The 16,830-nt window shown below is 33.9% G+C and overlaps 2 long non-coding RNA genes across 2 annotated transcripts; one reads left to right on the plus strand and one right to left on the minus strand.

The window, feature by feature from the left end:
* Positions 1-363: 363 nt before the first annotated feature.
* On the plus strand, positions 364-1,822 carry LOC112743804 (uncharacterized). The gene is made up of 2 exons (XR_003172443.2): positions 364-837; positions 1,295-1,822. It is a non-coding gene; the product is annotated as an uncharacterized lncRNA (long non-coding RNA).
* Positions 1,823-2,261: 439 nt separating this feature from the next.
* Positions 2,262-3,822, minus strand: LOC112743805 (uncharacterized). Its single transcript, XR_011871173.1, has 2 exons — positions 2,886-3,822; positions 2,262-2,742 (listed from the first exon to the last, which is right to left on the minus strand). It is a non-coding gene; the product is annotated as an uncharacterized lncRNA (long non-coding RNA).
* Positions 3,823-16,830: the final 13,008 nt, after the last annotated feature.

The following is a 16,830-nucleotide window of genomic DNA, read 5'->3' on the forward strand; positions in this document are numbered from 1 at the left end:
AAAGATAAACAAAAACAAAAAGTGTCCCATAAACATAGAAGCTTCATGGAGGAGGAAAAGCTCAATGATACAATATTACAATGATTTTATAAAATCGTCATAATATTAATGTACTTTATACAATTCTTTTTGTAATGGCTGGTACTACGTAATTATGTATATTTATAACATTATTTTGTTCACACAATTTTATCAGAGTAATCAAATATTTTCTAGGAAATAATCAAATTTTATAGAATATATAAGCAAATATTTTTTACAGCAATATAACCAATTTTTTTATTAATACCAAATATATATCTATATAAAGTGGTTGATTCTTTTTATTTATATAACTCACAATTAGTCATTATCATAGGGTCTGTCTTTAATAAGCTCAACTCTTTTGAGCTTTTTAAAAATGCACAATAACTAATTTATAAATATAACCCATATGGGGGTTTAATAATAATTATCAATTTTTTATATTTACCACATATATTTTTAGAATTCATAATAGATAACCCTAATTTATTTTACCTGTAACCTTCGTTGCCTCTCTACCCACTAATCACCACAACCTACTCTACGATTAATCTGTTCTCTGCCGTGCATCAAGCATTCGTTGCCGGTCTCAGGTCCTCACCCGGCGTCAGTATCATCCTCTTTCTCTTCTCAGCCCAGCACCTCATTGTCTCATTCATTCTCAGTATCCCTCTTCTCTCTTCGCGTCGTTCGTCTTCAGCCTCAGAGCGGTGGCGTGGGTCTCAGAGAGTCAATATCGTCATCTGCGCCGGGGTGCTCCGTCTCCCCCTTCATCGCTCCACTTCCAGTGTTCCAATGGATCCTCAGCCTCGGGTATGAAATTTGCTTGATTTAGCTCCTTTTTTTATCCTTTTATGTTCTGTTGTATGAATCTGTTTTGTTGAAGTCAATTCATTTCATTCAATTAGTTGTTTTGTTTTGTTTATTTTGAAATTTTTTGGGTTCTCTTTATGAGGGTTAAAAAATTTTGGTATTTGTTTTTATGATTTTGATTTCAATTTCTGAGTTTATGTTTCTGTTTATGATGTTATATTTTTTATTTGGTATTGCTGTTTGATTTCTGTTCATGATTTCAATTTCTGGGTTTATGTTTCTATTCAGTTGTGGTATTTGTTTGTATGATTCTGATTTCAATTTCTGGGTTTATGTTTATGTTCATGATGTTCTATTTTTTATTTGTTATTGCTGTTTGATTTCTGTTCATAATTTTAATTTCTGGATTTATGTTTATATTCAATTTTGGTACTTGTTTTTATGAATTTTTCTGAAGCTTAAATTTCAGGGGCAAATGATGATGATGAGGCAGAGTTGGATCTATATCAAAGAATCTTGAATATATATGGTTGATTGTGCCTTAGGTATGGAAAAAGTTGGTGTTGATGGGAAACACAAGCTTGCAGATAAAGGTTTTGCTAGTGTCTTCGAATCACATTTGAGGGAACTTAATGCTCCATTTCATGAGGCTACTCATAAGGCTGGCTGGTTTTTTACTACAAATGAAGCAATCAAGTTATGGCTGCAGTCTAGGTGTTCAACTAAAATAGTTGCTGCTTAGAAACTTCAAGGTTTTTTAGGTGTTCTAACAGTGTCTCCCTCACTATTGATGGTGTTACTTTAGGGAGTCATTTGCCAAGTAGTTTTTATGCATTTTCCTATCCCCTCTGCAGAAATTTTGTACTAGTAGATTAGAAAATTAATATCTTTTAAATAAATTTTTGGATTTATTAGAGAAAATCAATGTATTTGAACAATTCATATATTAATTGAAAATACAGATGATAAAGTATTTTAGTGTCAAGAATGAAGTACAAAAGGACTTCTGATTTTAATGCCAAAAGGGGCTTCTGACTTTCTGTTAATAATAATATTTGAGAAGTAATGGACTTAGAACTTGAAATCTTATCTAAAGAAGCTCTCATATATATATATATATATATATATTAGAAGTCAAAATAAGAATGAATTGTGTGTGATGGCATGCACGTTAAGAAGACCTTCAACCAAAAAATTGACCTAAAGCTCTTTATATAAAGGGAGAGAGCTTTTGTTCATTTCATCATGCAGAAAGCACTATGGGAAAGTCTTGTATAACGAGATTGCAGAAAATGGCTGCCTTCTTTACCAACTATTCCTGAAGTATAGAACTATTGAGTTTTTGTAATTTTGGTCAACTATTAAGTTTTGAAAATTTGAATGATTCATTGACACATGTATCAAGTAAAACATACTGAAACCCCTTTTGCAAAAGCTTCTTTGCTTTAATTTTTTTTCCTGGTATCTGTTGGCACTCATCATGATAATAGTGCAAAGCTTATGTCTCATACACGTAAATTGACCTTGATCAAATTAGACCAAACCATTTACAACACAAAACAGAGTTTCTATTACATAACTTGAAACATTAAATTATGAGTTTCTACTACAAGGTCTCAATTCAAAATCCTTCTGCAAAAGCCACCATTGGGATTCAACCTTCACCTAACTCAATTACTTTCATGTGACTAGCACAGTAGGAGCACCAGAAATTCTCAGGTAAGGTTCATTAGCTGGAATATCACCCATGGAATTTGCTAAAGTCAATGTTTGATTGAAGCCTGACCACTTTAGTTGCATGAATCCACTCTTCTTCCATGGACCAATGTGCAGTTTCTTCTCTTTCAATGACTTTTTGGCAGCTTCACACATAACTCTACGATGGCAATTAAGCATTCTGGCTTCCTGACATAAAGTTCCGGCAAACAAGATACAAGAAGGATGGCCTTAGAAAAAACCAAAACAAGAATCTCTATTTTCCAAACATCAAATAGAATTATATAAAAAATGAAACTTCATTAAAAAAAATTAAAAAAGGGGGTAAGTACCTGTTTGCGTTCCCTGAACCTAGGAGCAGACTCATTGAAGTGTGGCCTTGTCCACTGCTTCCTCCACCACCCTTCTCTTCCCCTTTGCCACCGCAGCTACAACTCCTCCTCCACCACCATCGCCTCCTCCTGATGCTGAAGAGGTTGCTGGGACTCCACTTGCCACTGCAGCATCCCATTGGCAAAAGGCTCAGTCGCAGAGGAGGATGAGCCTTCCACGGCGGACACCTGCGAGAACTGATGAGGAACAGGATGAAGATTATAAAAAGGAGCAACAACGGTGATGTCGTCATTCGTGACGGCAACGCTTTTTTAGAGGAAAGCCTCAATGGTCATTTTCTCGAACAGGCGGTGATTAGATTGAGGTGAGTCTCTGTCACAGTGGGTTAGGTTCATGTCTTTTCAAACATCATCGACGGTTTTGGGCGGAGGAGGAGGGGACGAAGAAGGATTTGAGGGATGAGAGGTGGTCCTTGTTGTGGTGAGGCACTGCGTCTGAAACAATTCAAAGGAATTTGAATGAAATTGAGAATTTGAGTTGAAACATGAAGGTATCTGGTGAAGAAGAAGGTAGGGGAAGAAGCGGAGGATAATGGCCAGGAGGAAGAAGACAACAAGCAGGTAAAATTAGGGTTTAGTTCTCAAATTTTATACAGGGAGAATTTTAAAATATCAAAAGATTTGTATCTTTTGATGTAATTTTTAATAAATTTAAATAAATTAAATATAAACTGTTAGATCGTTTATCAATTTAATCCAATGCTTTAAATTAAATGGTGCATCAGATAAGCTCAAAAGACTTGAGCTGATTTTAGACAGACCCTTATCATAGCTACTTGAGCGCACAATTACTTCCTCTCCAAATAATCTTCATCCTCCCCAACCACTTATATCAAGTTCAAGTTCCAGGAGATTCAATCAAATTATACGTACCTCTCATTAGATACTTTTAAAAGATATAATTTATTTATGTACCTTTTTTATCGACTTAATCTTTTAAAAAAATAATTTTATGATATGATATTAAAATTTTTATAATTAAAATGTCTAGTGTTTAATCTTTGTGATCCTTCAAAAAAACAAAAAAATAGTATAAGATAAATAAAAAAAAAACTTATTTAATGTAACATTCTACCACACAAGCTTTTATGCTATAATTGTAAATCAAAAGTGGTAAAATATTACAATTTCTAAAACAAAAATGTACTGATACATATATACAAAGGATATAATAATATACTAAGAGTCCGTAATGATAAAGACGTCGATATCAGAAAATAGAAGATATATATATATATATAGACACACGCATAGAATTTTGAAAGAAATACATAACAAGTACTAATCTTGATTTGCGAAAAAAGGCCGACTAAAAAGTATTACAAACTATAAGTATACTCAAAATACAATTCTATTTCTTTAAAGTAAAACCTCTAAGAGGGATACACAATTACTTATACAAAGTGGAGAATATATATAAACTAGGTACAAAATATAACTCCCAAAAGAAAGTCTTTGCTTCCCAGAAAGAGTCAAGAACGCTCAACGAGATGCATCATGTCCTGCATATGAAAACAACAAAATCCTACAATAGGTGAGAATTCGAAGGTTCCCAGTAAGATAACAGTTCCAAGTAAAGACAATGTAAAACTATAGGAACTTACTAAGCAATCCTAAACTCCAACAATTTATATCCAAGCCTGGGGTCACACTAATAAAAAAATAGGGTAATTAAGCTAAGAATTTCACTGTACTAGTAATTCATAATCTCAGTCCTTCACAACATCTCTCATCCTTTCTCTTTTCTATATCACAGTCCATCAGCTATGATTCAGTACGTAATTCAATATCAAAACTCAGTTATTCACAAACTTCCAATCACCATATTCTTATCAGGAACAACTCTCAGCGTCACCATTGTCAGCATAAGGGATCTCTCAGTTGTTTAAACACATACAAAACAATACAAAGAATACATAAATAGAGAAAACAGATAAAGCAATTAGCTCAAATAGCATATAGATACAATTATTCAACAAGAAAAGCCAAATACAAGATGCACACCCAATCAATACACACAAATGCAAATGATGCATGCCTGCCCTACTAGCCATGAGCTCACCTGTCGGTTAAACTGGCAGAACTCGACACATTTAGTAGCTAACCCGGATATCGTCTCTCTACACAAAGAAAATTCTCAATCTTTTAGAAGGGAATCCTCAACCTAATTCGTTCATACCACAGCCAGAAATTGAATCGAAGGGAATCCTCAATCTTCTCCATTCAATTTTCTAATGTAACAAGAGAGAAAATCCTCAACCCCACTTGCTCATTGCAACAAGAGAGGGAATCCTCAACCTCAACTTGTCTATCGCAGCAAGAGAGAGAATCCTCAATCTCAACTTGCCTATTCATAAGCGGAACAAAGCCATCGTCCTCACTACATCAATCCAAATCTTATTTCCATCAAACATAATCTTAATCATAACCAAAAATCAAATTAATAATACAGAATTGAATTGAAAGAAATCCTCAACCTTGTTTCCAACTCCTCGATACGATAAGAGAGAGAATCCTCAACCTCAAGCTTGTTCACCACAACAAGAGAGGGAATCTTTAACCTCAGCTTGTCTATCCATGAGCGGGATCAAACCACCGTCCTCACAATGTCAATCATAATGTCTTCTCAATTATAATTACGCCATGAGAGAGGAAATCCTCAATGTAATACCCGGTCTAACCGAAATTAATTAAATAATAAGTTAAATAAGAGCGAATATGGTTGGAAGATTTGGCAATTGGAATTTGATAATTTAAATATGATATTTGGATTCAGTGAATTTTTCCGAGTCGGAAAACATAGTTTTCTGCGTAAAAGCGCGCAGTGAAATTTTGACCGGCAGTACCGGCTGAGATCTGTCCGGTACTACAGCTGAGGAAATTGATTATGGGTAAATAAGATTAAGAAATGAGGAATTATAATTAGGGAAGGTAGAAATATTTAAAGTGCGATTTAGAGCGCTAATCTTAAAGGTTTTGGCCCAAAATTGGGCCAATGGGCAAAAATAAGTGAACTGGGCCTAAGTGGGCCCAAGACCCAACATATATAAACATTAGTTGTGAGCATTTCAGCTCATTTTACCCTAAAAAGAAGGGTTGGGGCGCTGATTTGAGAAGAGAGAAGAGAAGAGAGAAAACCTAACTCTCTTTGATCTTCAAACCACCATAACTTGAGCTACGGAGCTCCGATTGATGAGCCGTTTGCAGCCACGCGTCGCTCTTCTCATCCTCTACAATTCTATCTAAGTTTTGTGGTGAGTATTCCATTCATCTCTGCCCAATTTTCGAAATTCTCCACTGTTACACGTTTTTGGATAATTAGTATTGAAATCTTGTGATTTTGAGTGTTTAAGGATACTCCAACATGGATTCTAAGTGGGTTCTATCCCTACTTCATATGGGCTGAGGTAAGAAGTGCTCAAACCCTTGTGATTTGTCATTTTTATGAGCCCTAGGTTGATGTATGTATGTGATATTGGTTATGTTAGTGTATTTGGTGATGTTGGTGCACAATTGGGAGATTGGTATTGCTTGAGGAGCTTTGGTGAGGCTTGGAGCTAAGGTTGGTGAAGACTTCCATAGAAGAGGCTCAATTGGTTTGGCTACAAGAGGTACGGTTTAAGTTTCATTTAAGTACCGTGTGTTGTGATGAGAATTCCTAGGCTAGATGCCCCTAGGATTAAGTTTGGATTGCGTAAATGGTTGGTGCTAATATGCATAGTTGGTATGTAATGTGAATTAATGATTGGGTTGAGAATTGTGTAGCCTTGTATGCTTGGTGTATTGAGAATTTGATGTACTGGGTAATGAGTATTGATTTGTGGTTTATGCATTTAAATTGTGAAATTGGGCCGGAGGCCATGAATTTTGGGCCGGAGGCCGGAAAAAGGTAAGAAAGGTAAGTTGATGTGTGCATTGTATGATGACACAAGTGATTGGATGAATTTCAGATAATGAATATATGAATGATTGGGTTGGTTATTGAATAATAAGGTTTGAGGAGTTAAGGTGTGGAATTTGGTAAATTTGGGTGAAATTATATAGATGAGGTATGTTGGTTTTGGTTGAGATATATTATATGGTCGTATATGTGATTATGATTATTGATGCCTTGATGGTATGATGATGCATTAGAGATATGTATGTCGTGATATATGCTTGAGGAATGATTAAGGTTGATTCGTGGGTGAAGCCACGTGATAGCGAGTACGATATTGATTATGTATAATGATGGTTGATTGGAAATAGTGTTGTTGAAATTTGGCATGAGGAAGAGTATATGATATATAAATGTGTTTGAGTTTGAGAAAGTGTCAATGTGCGAGTTGAGGAGGCTTGATGTTGATTTTGGTATATTTTGATTGATTTCAAAGAAAGGGCTGAAATTGGCATATTTTGATTGATTTTGAAAAGAGTTGAAAATGGCTTGTTTTGAAAATGGCACTTTGTGGTTTTGTATGAAAACATGTTTTTTGGGCATACTTTGACGGGACATAACCTGGACTACGGATCTTTGTTTTCTGCCAAATCTGTTTAGAAATGAAATTGGATCCGGGATGTCCATGCCGTTCGAAGAACGGGTGAAAAACGATTTAAAATGAGAGAGTTATATCCGTCGGAAGATTGGGGGTTGAATCTGTAAATTCTGCAGCTTTTAACTTAGAAAATTTTTTAGCAGAACAACCCCACGCGCGTAGGCGCACTTGGCGCGTACGCGCCGTTCTTCCAGAAAGCACCATCCACGCGTGCGCGTGGTGTGCGCGGGCGCGACGATGCGCTGCACCAAATGCCCAGCTATTTTCCAGAGAGTTGTGCCAGGGTTGTGCCAGTTTTGTGCCTGGGCGCAAGAGCACCCACGCGTACGCGTGGCTGACGCTTGCGCGCCGTTTGGATATTTTTCAACCCGCGCGTTCGCGCGTATGGCGCTTGCGCGTCGATGAGTTTTTGGCCATCCACGCGTGCGCGTGGAGTGCGCGTACGCGTGGCCCTGTTTTCATGCCAAAGTTGATTTTTGAGTTTTTAAAGCCAAATCTCATACTTTTAAGCCTCCGATCTCACCCCTTATGTATTAAATCATTATGGTATGCCTAGCAATGAGGAAGGAGCTAGGAGATGTGGTAACTTGCAAGTGAAGCAAGGGAAAAGGTTATGATCAATGATGATCAGATATGATTATATGAGATATGGAGGATGACGGTGGAAGTACCGTGTATGCCATGAGCCGAAAGGCTATAATTATTGATAAATGGCCGGTTCTTGATTGAACCATGGGCCGGATGGCTGAGTTATTGCCGGGTTACGGTAAAGCCATTAATGTTTATGGCTGAGTATAAATGCATATATGAATAATGAATGAATGTGTTAAATGGATAATAATGAAAAAGGTTGAAATGTGATGGGTGACCCCGGGTAGTAGGCAGTGGCGTTGTCCACTTGCTCCGGATATGAGACGGGAAAGGATGTTTATGATAAATGAGTTTAATTATGGAGTTTTGAATAAATGTGTATTTGTGATCCCTAGGTAGTAGTAAGGATTGTGGTTCGTCCCACTTGCTCCAGGTTAATGTTTGAGATTTCATAACAATGAGGATTTATAATATGAATTGAGATTGAATGAATATATGTTTGAGATACCTGGGCAGTAGCAAGGGTTGTGGTTCGTTCTGCTTGCTCCGGGTCAATGCTTAAGATACCTGGGTAGTAGCAAGGGTTGTGGTTCGTCCCACTTGCTCCAGGTCAGAGATGGTGACGCCTGGGTAGTAGCGGCAGTAGTGGTGAATCCACTCGCTCCAGGTTGAGCTTTTAAACACCCGCCTGGGTAGTAGCCGCAGTAGTGGTTATTCCACTGGCTCTGGGTTGAGCGGGTAGTAGCAAGTGGGTTGTAGCTCAAACCTACTTGCTCCGCAAGGGGTGTTTCGGTCCAATGGTTAGCTACCAGGACATGTCGGGTTGGCTATATAACTGACAGATGATATCATCAGCCATAGGGCAGGCATTCATCATTTGCATATGTTTGAATTGTTTGGGTTTGCCATTTGTTTTGGATTTCTACATCATATATGCCATGTTACCTGACTATATGCTACTTGTTCTACTTGTACCATATTTGTGTATTACTTGCCTGTATTGCTTGTGTTTGTACAACTGAGAGGCCCCTCATGCTGGTGTCGGTGGGTGTGAGGGCTGTTCTTGATGGGATGAATTGATGATGCAATTTCATGATGATGATGATTATTGAATGAGATAATTGGAGCTCCCTGGGTAGACGCAGTGATGTGGTTTCACTAGCTCCAGGTGAGTGTATGATGCGTTGATATAGAATTGCTGAGGCAGAACAACTGGTGATGGTTTTGCTTATAATTCTGAGTCTGATTCGTGGAAGAGTCAGCGAGTTGGGAAACATGTGAAACATGAATTAGATTTAGCACTCCCTTATGACAGTTGCCTATTCATGGATTAGCGAGAACCTAGGATGAATAATTGGTGAAGAAGTTTAGGATGCTTAGTGAGTTTTTATTGCAGTGCATTGTATTTATTTGGCACTTTTACCGTACTGGGAACCCATGGGCCCGGGGTTCTCATTCCGTATATATCTCTTGTTTTTCAGATACAGGTCCAGGTGCTCAGAAGTGAGTTGTGGGTCGTCTGAGAGACGGCGAAGATCTTTATTTTCTCTACTTTGTGTTATGATTAGAATCTCTCCACCTTTATTTTGAAAAGATTATATTATGTATTGAACTCTTTTGGAACTTGCCTATAGAGGCTCTTATGTTTCCTTTGGGAGAGATTATGATATACTGTTGTCATCTACTTTCATGCTGTACCCTAGCCGGCCTAAACTTCGCGGGTCGCGACTAGTGGCTATTTACTTATGTTATATATATCCATCTGTTACCTATCTCTTAATCTCCTCTACGCCTTGTCCGTATATCGTTTTCGGCTTCACGGTTTATCTTTTGTTGTCGAAACGTGAGTGATACGTCTTCGCGATTTTATTTCTACTCTTTTCAGGCTTCTCGATTAATACTCCTTTCGAAATTACCTATATTTATATATTAAAAATCCACTTGAGAGTCGTACCACCGTAATATCATTGACTTATGACTCGAGCATAAGGATTTGAATATTAGGGTGTTATACTCAACCTCAACTCGTCTATTCATTCCGGGATATAGTGCCTGTCACACTCTTGGAATATAGTGTCCGTCACACTTTTCAATCTTAGCTTTCATCCTAATGCTCACATAATCACTTGCTTTTTGATCTAAGCCTCAAGTCAATTCAATTCCATTATAATCACAATCCTAACTCATAATTCTGTATAACCCCATCTGTTGTTTAGAGCAACATTCTTGGGATATAGTGCCCGTCACACTTCAATCATAATTTCATCATAATCCCCATTCACCTCTATAAACGTATAATCGAAGAGAATCCTCAACTTCCCCAATTCGTTATCAATTTATCAAGGTTAGGTTCATTAATCCCAATCTTTTATCAATTATCAACTCCATTAACTCGTGAGCGGTATAATATCACCGTCCTCACCGCGGGCGGGACGAATCCTATGTCATCCGGTTTAACCAAAAGTTTATTCGAGAATAATTTAATTTAATGCCAAGCGCTCTGTAATCAACCCAATCGTCCAAATTCACACCAATATCAACCAAGCATCCAAGCTCTCAACAATTAAGCTATTCACAAAAAAATTACAATTTTCTCGATCTAGGGTTCATAGAATTAGAAAATTCAAAGGAAAAAAAGCTTTCTCACCTCAGCCCACTTGGAATCTATGCTAGAATATCTCCTAAAAAACCAAAATCACAAGATTTCAGCTCACATATACTAAAAACGTGAATTCAGTAGAGAACTCAAAAATGGAGCAAGAATTTCAAATTTACTCACCACAATAGTTAATAGAATTGAAGAGGATGAGGAGAGCAATGCGTAGCCACAAATGGCTCGTCAATTGGAACTATAAATTGAAAGTTATGAGGGATGAAAAATTATAGTAAATAATGACTTAGGGTTTGCTCTCTTCCTCTCTTCTCCTCTCTACGTGCTCTCTCTCACTCTCAAGACTGAAATGAGAGTGAATAGTGATGAAATGAGGATTACAACATGGGCCCATTTGCAATTTTGAGTCAGTTGGCTCTACCTTAGGCCAAAATCTTTAAAATAAGTATCCGGATTTCTATTCTAAATATTTTTCTTATCATTTTTACAGTTCTAATTTTATCACTCGCAGTACCGGACAGATTTAAGCCGGTACAATTAATTTTAACGCCGATATGCGTTTTTCCGCAATTGATTATATTTTTGCACTCACATTTTATTTTCTAAATTAAATTCTCACTAAGATTTTTGAATAATTTAATTTAATGCCTTCAATATACTCTCACTCATTCCAGAGCCTAAAAACTAGTTTTGGACCTTAAACAGGGGTTACAGAGGTGAAAACACATATTGGATAAGAAAAAACAGTTAAAATTAACATTATCTAAAAAATAGGGCAGTCAGCGTACGCATGCCTTGTGCATACGCATGAGTTCACCTTTGCGCGTATGCGCGAAAACGCGCACAAAAATTGTTCATTTTTTAAATGCAGGTCGTGCGTACGCATGAGTTGTGTGTACGCATGACTTGGCTTTTGTGTGTATGCATAGGTTGTGCGTACGCGATCCCAGTTTTCTGCAACTTCTGCAGAATCCGGTTTTTAACATCAATTTTCAATCATTTATAACTTCCTCTACAAAATTCTATTTTCCTTCATTCTTAAACCGATTTAAAGCTTTCATCATCACCTTTAATTTAAGGTAAATTTCATTCAAATCCAAGTATCGAACACTAAGTTATGGCTCGTCGAAGTGCCAAGTTATGCCTCGTCGAAGTTGGTTAAAAAATTAATTCTTACCCAATTTACACAAATACTCATTTTGACCAATTCTTCAATCCAATTTGATTCAAACCACTTCCATACTATTTCTAAACCTTTCAAGCACTCATTCACCAATTTCCAACTATTTCAAGCCTAACCAAACCCCATTTTAATTCATTTTGTACATTCCATCTACAACAACAACACACAACCCTCATAGTTCCAACATTCACAATCAAACCAAATCAATCATCCAACTCATTACATTATTTCCAACAATTTACAACATGGTACACCGATTCTTACCTCAACTTACCAAATAAGGAATTTCTTACTTTATCAGGCATCCGACCCAATTTTTACATTAATCATCATCATAATAGGAAATAAATCCATAATCTCATATCCAGTTTCATTCAAACCAACACATATTATACACCAAGTATTCAATGCACAAAATTGTACTAACGCATAATTTATCATCAAAACCTAGGGGCAATTAACCTAGGTATTCACATAATTTTATATAATGCCTACCCGAAATCAAAACTTGTACCTTATCAACGACGGTGTTTTTCAATTCTCGAATTTTCTCTCCGGACGAATCCAAGCTATACCAATCCACCAAGCTCCCACCAAGCGCTCCGTAATCAACTCAAGCGTTCAAATTCACACCAATATCAACCAAGCATCCAAGCTCTCAACAATTAAGCTATTCACACAAAAAATACAATTTTCTCAACGTAGGGTTCATAGAATTAGAAAATTCAAAAGGAAAAAAGCTTTCTCACCTCAGCCCACTTGAAATCTATGCTAGAGTACCCCCTAAAGAACCAAAATCACAAAATTTCAACTCACATATACTAAAAACATGAATTCAGTGGGGAACTCGAAAATGGAGCAAGAATTTCGGATTTACTCACCACAATAGTTAATAGAATTGAAGAGGATGAGGAGAACAATGCATAGCCACAAATGGCTCGTCAATTGGAACTACAGATTGAAAGTTATGAGAGATGAAAATTATAGTGAATAATAACTTAGGGTTTGCTCTCTTCCTTTCTTCTCCTCTCTACGTGCTCTCTCTCAGTCTCAAGACTGAAATGAGAGTGAATAGTGATGAAATGAGGATTACAACATGGACCTATTTGCAATTTTGAGCCGGTTGGCCCTACCTTAGACCAAAATCTTTAAAATAAGTATCCGAATTTCTATTCTAAATATTTTTCTTGCTATTTTTACAATTCTAATTTTATTACTCGCAGTATCGGACAGATTTAAGCCGGTACAATTAATTTTAACGCTGATACGCATTTTTCCGCAATTGATTATATTTTTGCACTCACATTTTATTTTTCAAATTAAATTTTCACAGACATTTTTTTTGAATTATAAATATTAAATTCATAATTTTTTTGTTCTCATTTAATTATTAATTATTAATTAATTATTTATTATTTATCTGGATTTTTATACGTAAGAATTATACAAATCTAAAAAAGATTTTTACGTGAGAAATTTGTTAAAGATATATAATTATTTATATATTTTCTTTTAATTTATTAGTTTAAATTTTTTGGAAAAGTAGTTTTATGAGGAATACTTTTATAAACAATTCTAACTTTTAAAAATCACAAACTCAAGCAGGTAATTTTTTTATTTATCAAATACGGAATAAAAAAATAAGGCGTGTTTGTTCTTTTAAAATATATAAATGATTCTTTTAAAAGATTCACCAAATCATGCCTAAGTAAGGTCAAGAATATGTGTTGGTTTGAATCAGCTCACTTGAGTGAAAAAAAAATATTTTTTAAAAAGTAAAATATTTTTATTAAATTTTTTGTCTACATTTGGATAATTTTTTAAGAATATTATTTTTATTAAAAAAATAAATTATTTATTTTGTCTAAAATTTAATAATACTTGTTTTTGAATTAAAAATAAAATAAATCCTTAATATTGAAATTTTATTTTTAAAAATTTATTTAAATGTGAAATATTTTTTTATTAAAAAAATCTTTATAAAAAAAATAAAAAACAACTTTTTGTTTCTTCAAAAACCATTCAAACTGATCTTATATCCTGTCGATTAGGCCATGCCATGGTAGGATATGTAGGGGCTAGATTATTTTAATTGATGCAATTATTTGGCCCTTAAAATCTGTGATATTTTGCCATACCCATAATAAAGGATGAATGCTAGCTTGGTTCAAAGTGGAGACACATGCAAATTTGTTTACTCTATTCATTAACTATTTAACTATGAGTCTAAGGTTTGATTTGGAAAAAATTTTTTAAAAGATATTTGTGTTTTTTAAAAGTTTAAGTTTTTTATTTGTGTTTAGTAAATTAAAAAGATCATGTACTTGCGTTTATAATTTTTAAAAAATTGGAGTACTTTTAAAAACACCTAAAATAGAGCTTTTTAAAATTGGCTTGTATTTTTTAAAATTTATAAGTCTAATATAACTTCATATGTTAACTAATTTTTAAATTTAATATTTATATTTATGTCTATTATAGTATTTTTAAAATTTAAAAGCTATTTTACCAAATACAATTGATATCATTTGTGTTTATTAAAAACTATTTTTAATTTAATTTATCAAACATAAAGAGAGGCGCAAGTATTGGCTAATTGGATTCTTCTCAATTATTTGGACTATTTGGCTACGCAGAAATGAGGCCATCTTTTAGTGTAAGACAACAGAGATTGATGACTGTGTGAAACAATCATTCTTATATGTCAAGGATTGGTGTTGTAAATAACTCATGTTGTCGATGGCAATACCGGAGATGACATAGGAATTGTTATGTTCTTATCGTTCATGTCTTTATTTTACATTGCTCCACTTCTATGTTGAACTCTTCTTTTCAAAAAAAAAAATTAAAAAACCATCTTTTTAAAAGTTAACTTTTATAAACTACTTTTAAAAAATAAAAATTTTACTAAACTAAGACAATTGATTCATTCCAAGTTGGAGGCTTGGAGCATTAATTGGCAAAACCCTAAAAATACCCGCCTCCAAAATCAAATCAGCTTCAACATATTGGTTGAAATTAAAATAAATCTCCAGCAACTAGTTAAGATATTAGACAAAGAAACAATTATTTTCCTAATCTCTCTTCGCTTTGATTCCCTGCAAATTAATTGACATTCTATATGTTCATCAGTACCAGTACGCATTTGATTGTTTTATTTCGCAACAAGAATCTTTGACTTGTTCTTTACTTTTATTGTATGATTGCTAATTGACGCCATAACCTATGGAATCATATATTGGATCGATGGATCATACTTACCCTTAGAAGAAATATTTTTCTATACAATCAATACATTTAAAACTTAATTATAACTTTTTTTAATAAAATTATTCTATTTGTGAATTTTTTTTAAAGAGTAGCTAAAAAAAAATACTTGCTTAATATCCTTATGAACGACTTTTAAGTCAATTAAAACGACACAAACATCCAAAGATTACTGAAAATCTACTTTGACAAATAAATCAATATAATTATTTGCAGTCGGTAGTCGGTTCGTAATGGATAATCAAAAATTAATTATCGTGTGTCACATAATTTTTTGGCTGATGAACATCACTGTCTAGGAGACTGTCACTGCCAATCAGCAATATCAAGCTTACACCAATGTTGACAAAGTGGCAGCTATGTAATTAATTTTGCCTATTAATTATTACGCGTCTCAAATTTAAGTTTGGAATTCGAGATTTATAGTTTAGTAAGATAATAAAGCATATATTTTACAAAATTTAATATCTCACTTTATTATTTTATCAAATTTTTTACTTTAAAGCATCTAATTCGAGTAATATATACGGATGATATTTGCCTTATATAGAATAGTCCAAAGAGCATAGCAAAATATGCCAAAAGATATGGTGATTATGGGTGTTTTTTTTCCATTGATGAGTATTAAAAGATATGAATAATGTTATAAATAAGATATTTTGAGACAACATAAATAGCAGGAATGAAATAATCTAACAAAATTATTGGATTAGAACCAACAAGCAAGTAATTCTGAGAGAAAAAAAATTAAAGAAAATATAAAATTTAAACATACATGTGTTTGATTTATATTTCTATTTTTAGTATTATTAACTTTCAAGATTTTGTGAAAAAATAAAAATATAAGATGAAAACAGAAAATAAAATTTTATTATTTTAATGTTTTTTTTTTTCATTTACAAAATCCTAACAATAGAACAAATAAAATAAAAATTCAAACTAAACATATCCTAATTTTTTTTTTGAAAAAATACTAATGGAAAAAGCAAAAAAATTACGGATAATTCCAAATAATGTCTAAAACAGCATGAAGTGTTCCAATAGAAAACATTTTATCTACAAATGGATGACCAAGACTTTTAGGTCTTTAAAGAAAATAAAATAACAAGTAAGCAACTGAAAAAGCTTGTGATAAATTTACATATCCTTGAAGAAAAAAAGATAAAGTATCAAGTAAATTTTTGAAACTGGAAATGCTAAGTCTCTGAAAATTGCAATGTTGGCACAATTCATCATTCCCAATCTTTCATCTCATTCTGTGAAAGACCTATGATGAATTTACTGTTATATTGTAATTTTTCAAATGTTTATTAAGTATGTATTTTTTTTCAAGATCTATAATTTTATCACAACTTTTTTAAGAACTTATTTACTATTTTTTTCTTAAATATATTTATAAATTTAAAATAAAATTATTTAATAACCTATTTATCCTATTACTCATCATGGTATAAACTTATTCCTATGACGTGAATAATACTTTATTCCCAAGCTTTTGCATGATAGAAATTCACATGTAATAGTATCAGGTTGTATATATGTTTTGGGTAAAAGTATTGTTTGGGAAAAATATTCTATGTCCAATTACATAAGACAATTAAATAAGAGAATTACATGTGAATTTTTACCAAAAAAACATACAACGTGTTGGCAGTTGTTTTCTACATTTGCAATTCTTGGTCTTACTCTTTTGGAATG

This window comes from Arachis hypogaea, chromosome 14 (assembly GCF_003086295.3).
Source record: "Arachis hypogaea cultivar Tifrunner chromosome 14, arahy.Tifrunner.gnm2.J5K5, whole genome shotgun sequence".
NCBI lineage: Eukaryota > Viridiplantae > Streptophyta > Magnoliopsida > Fabales > Fabaceae > Arachis > Arachis hypogaea.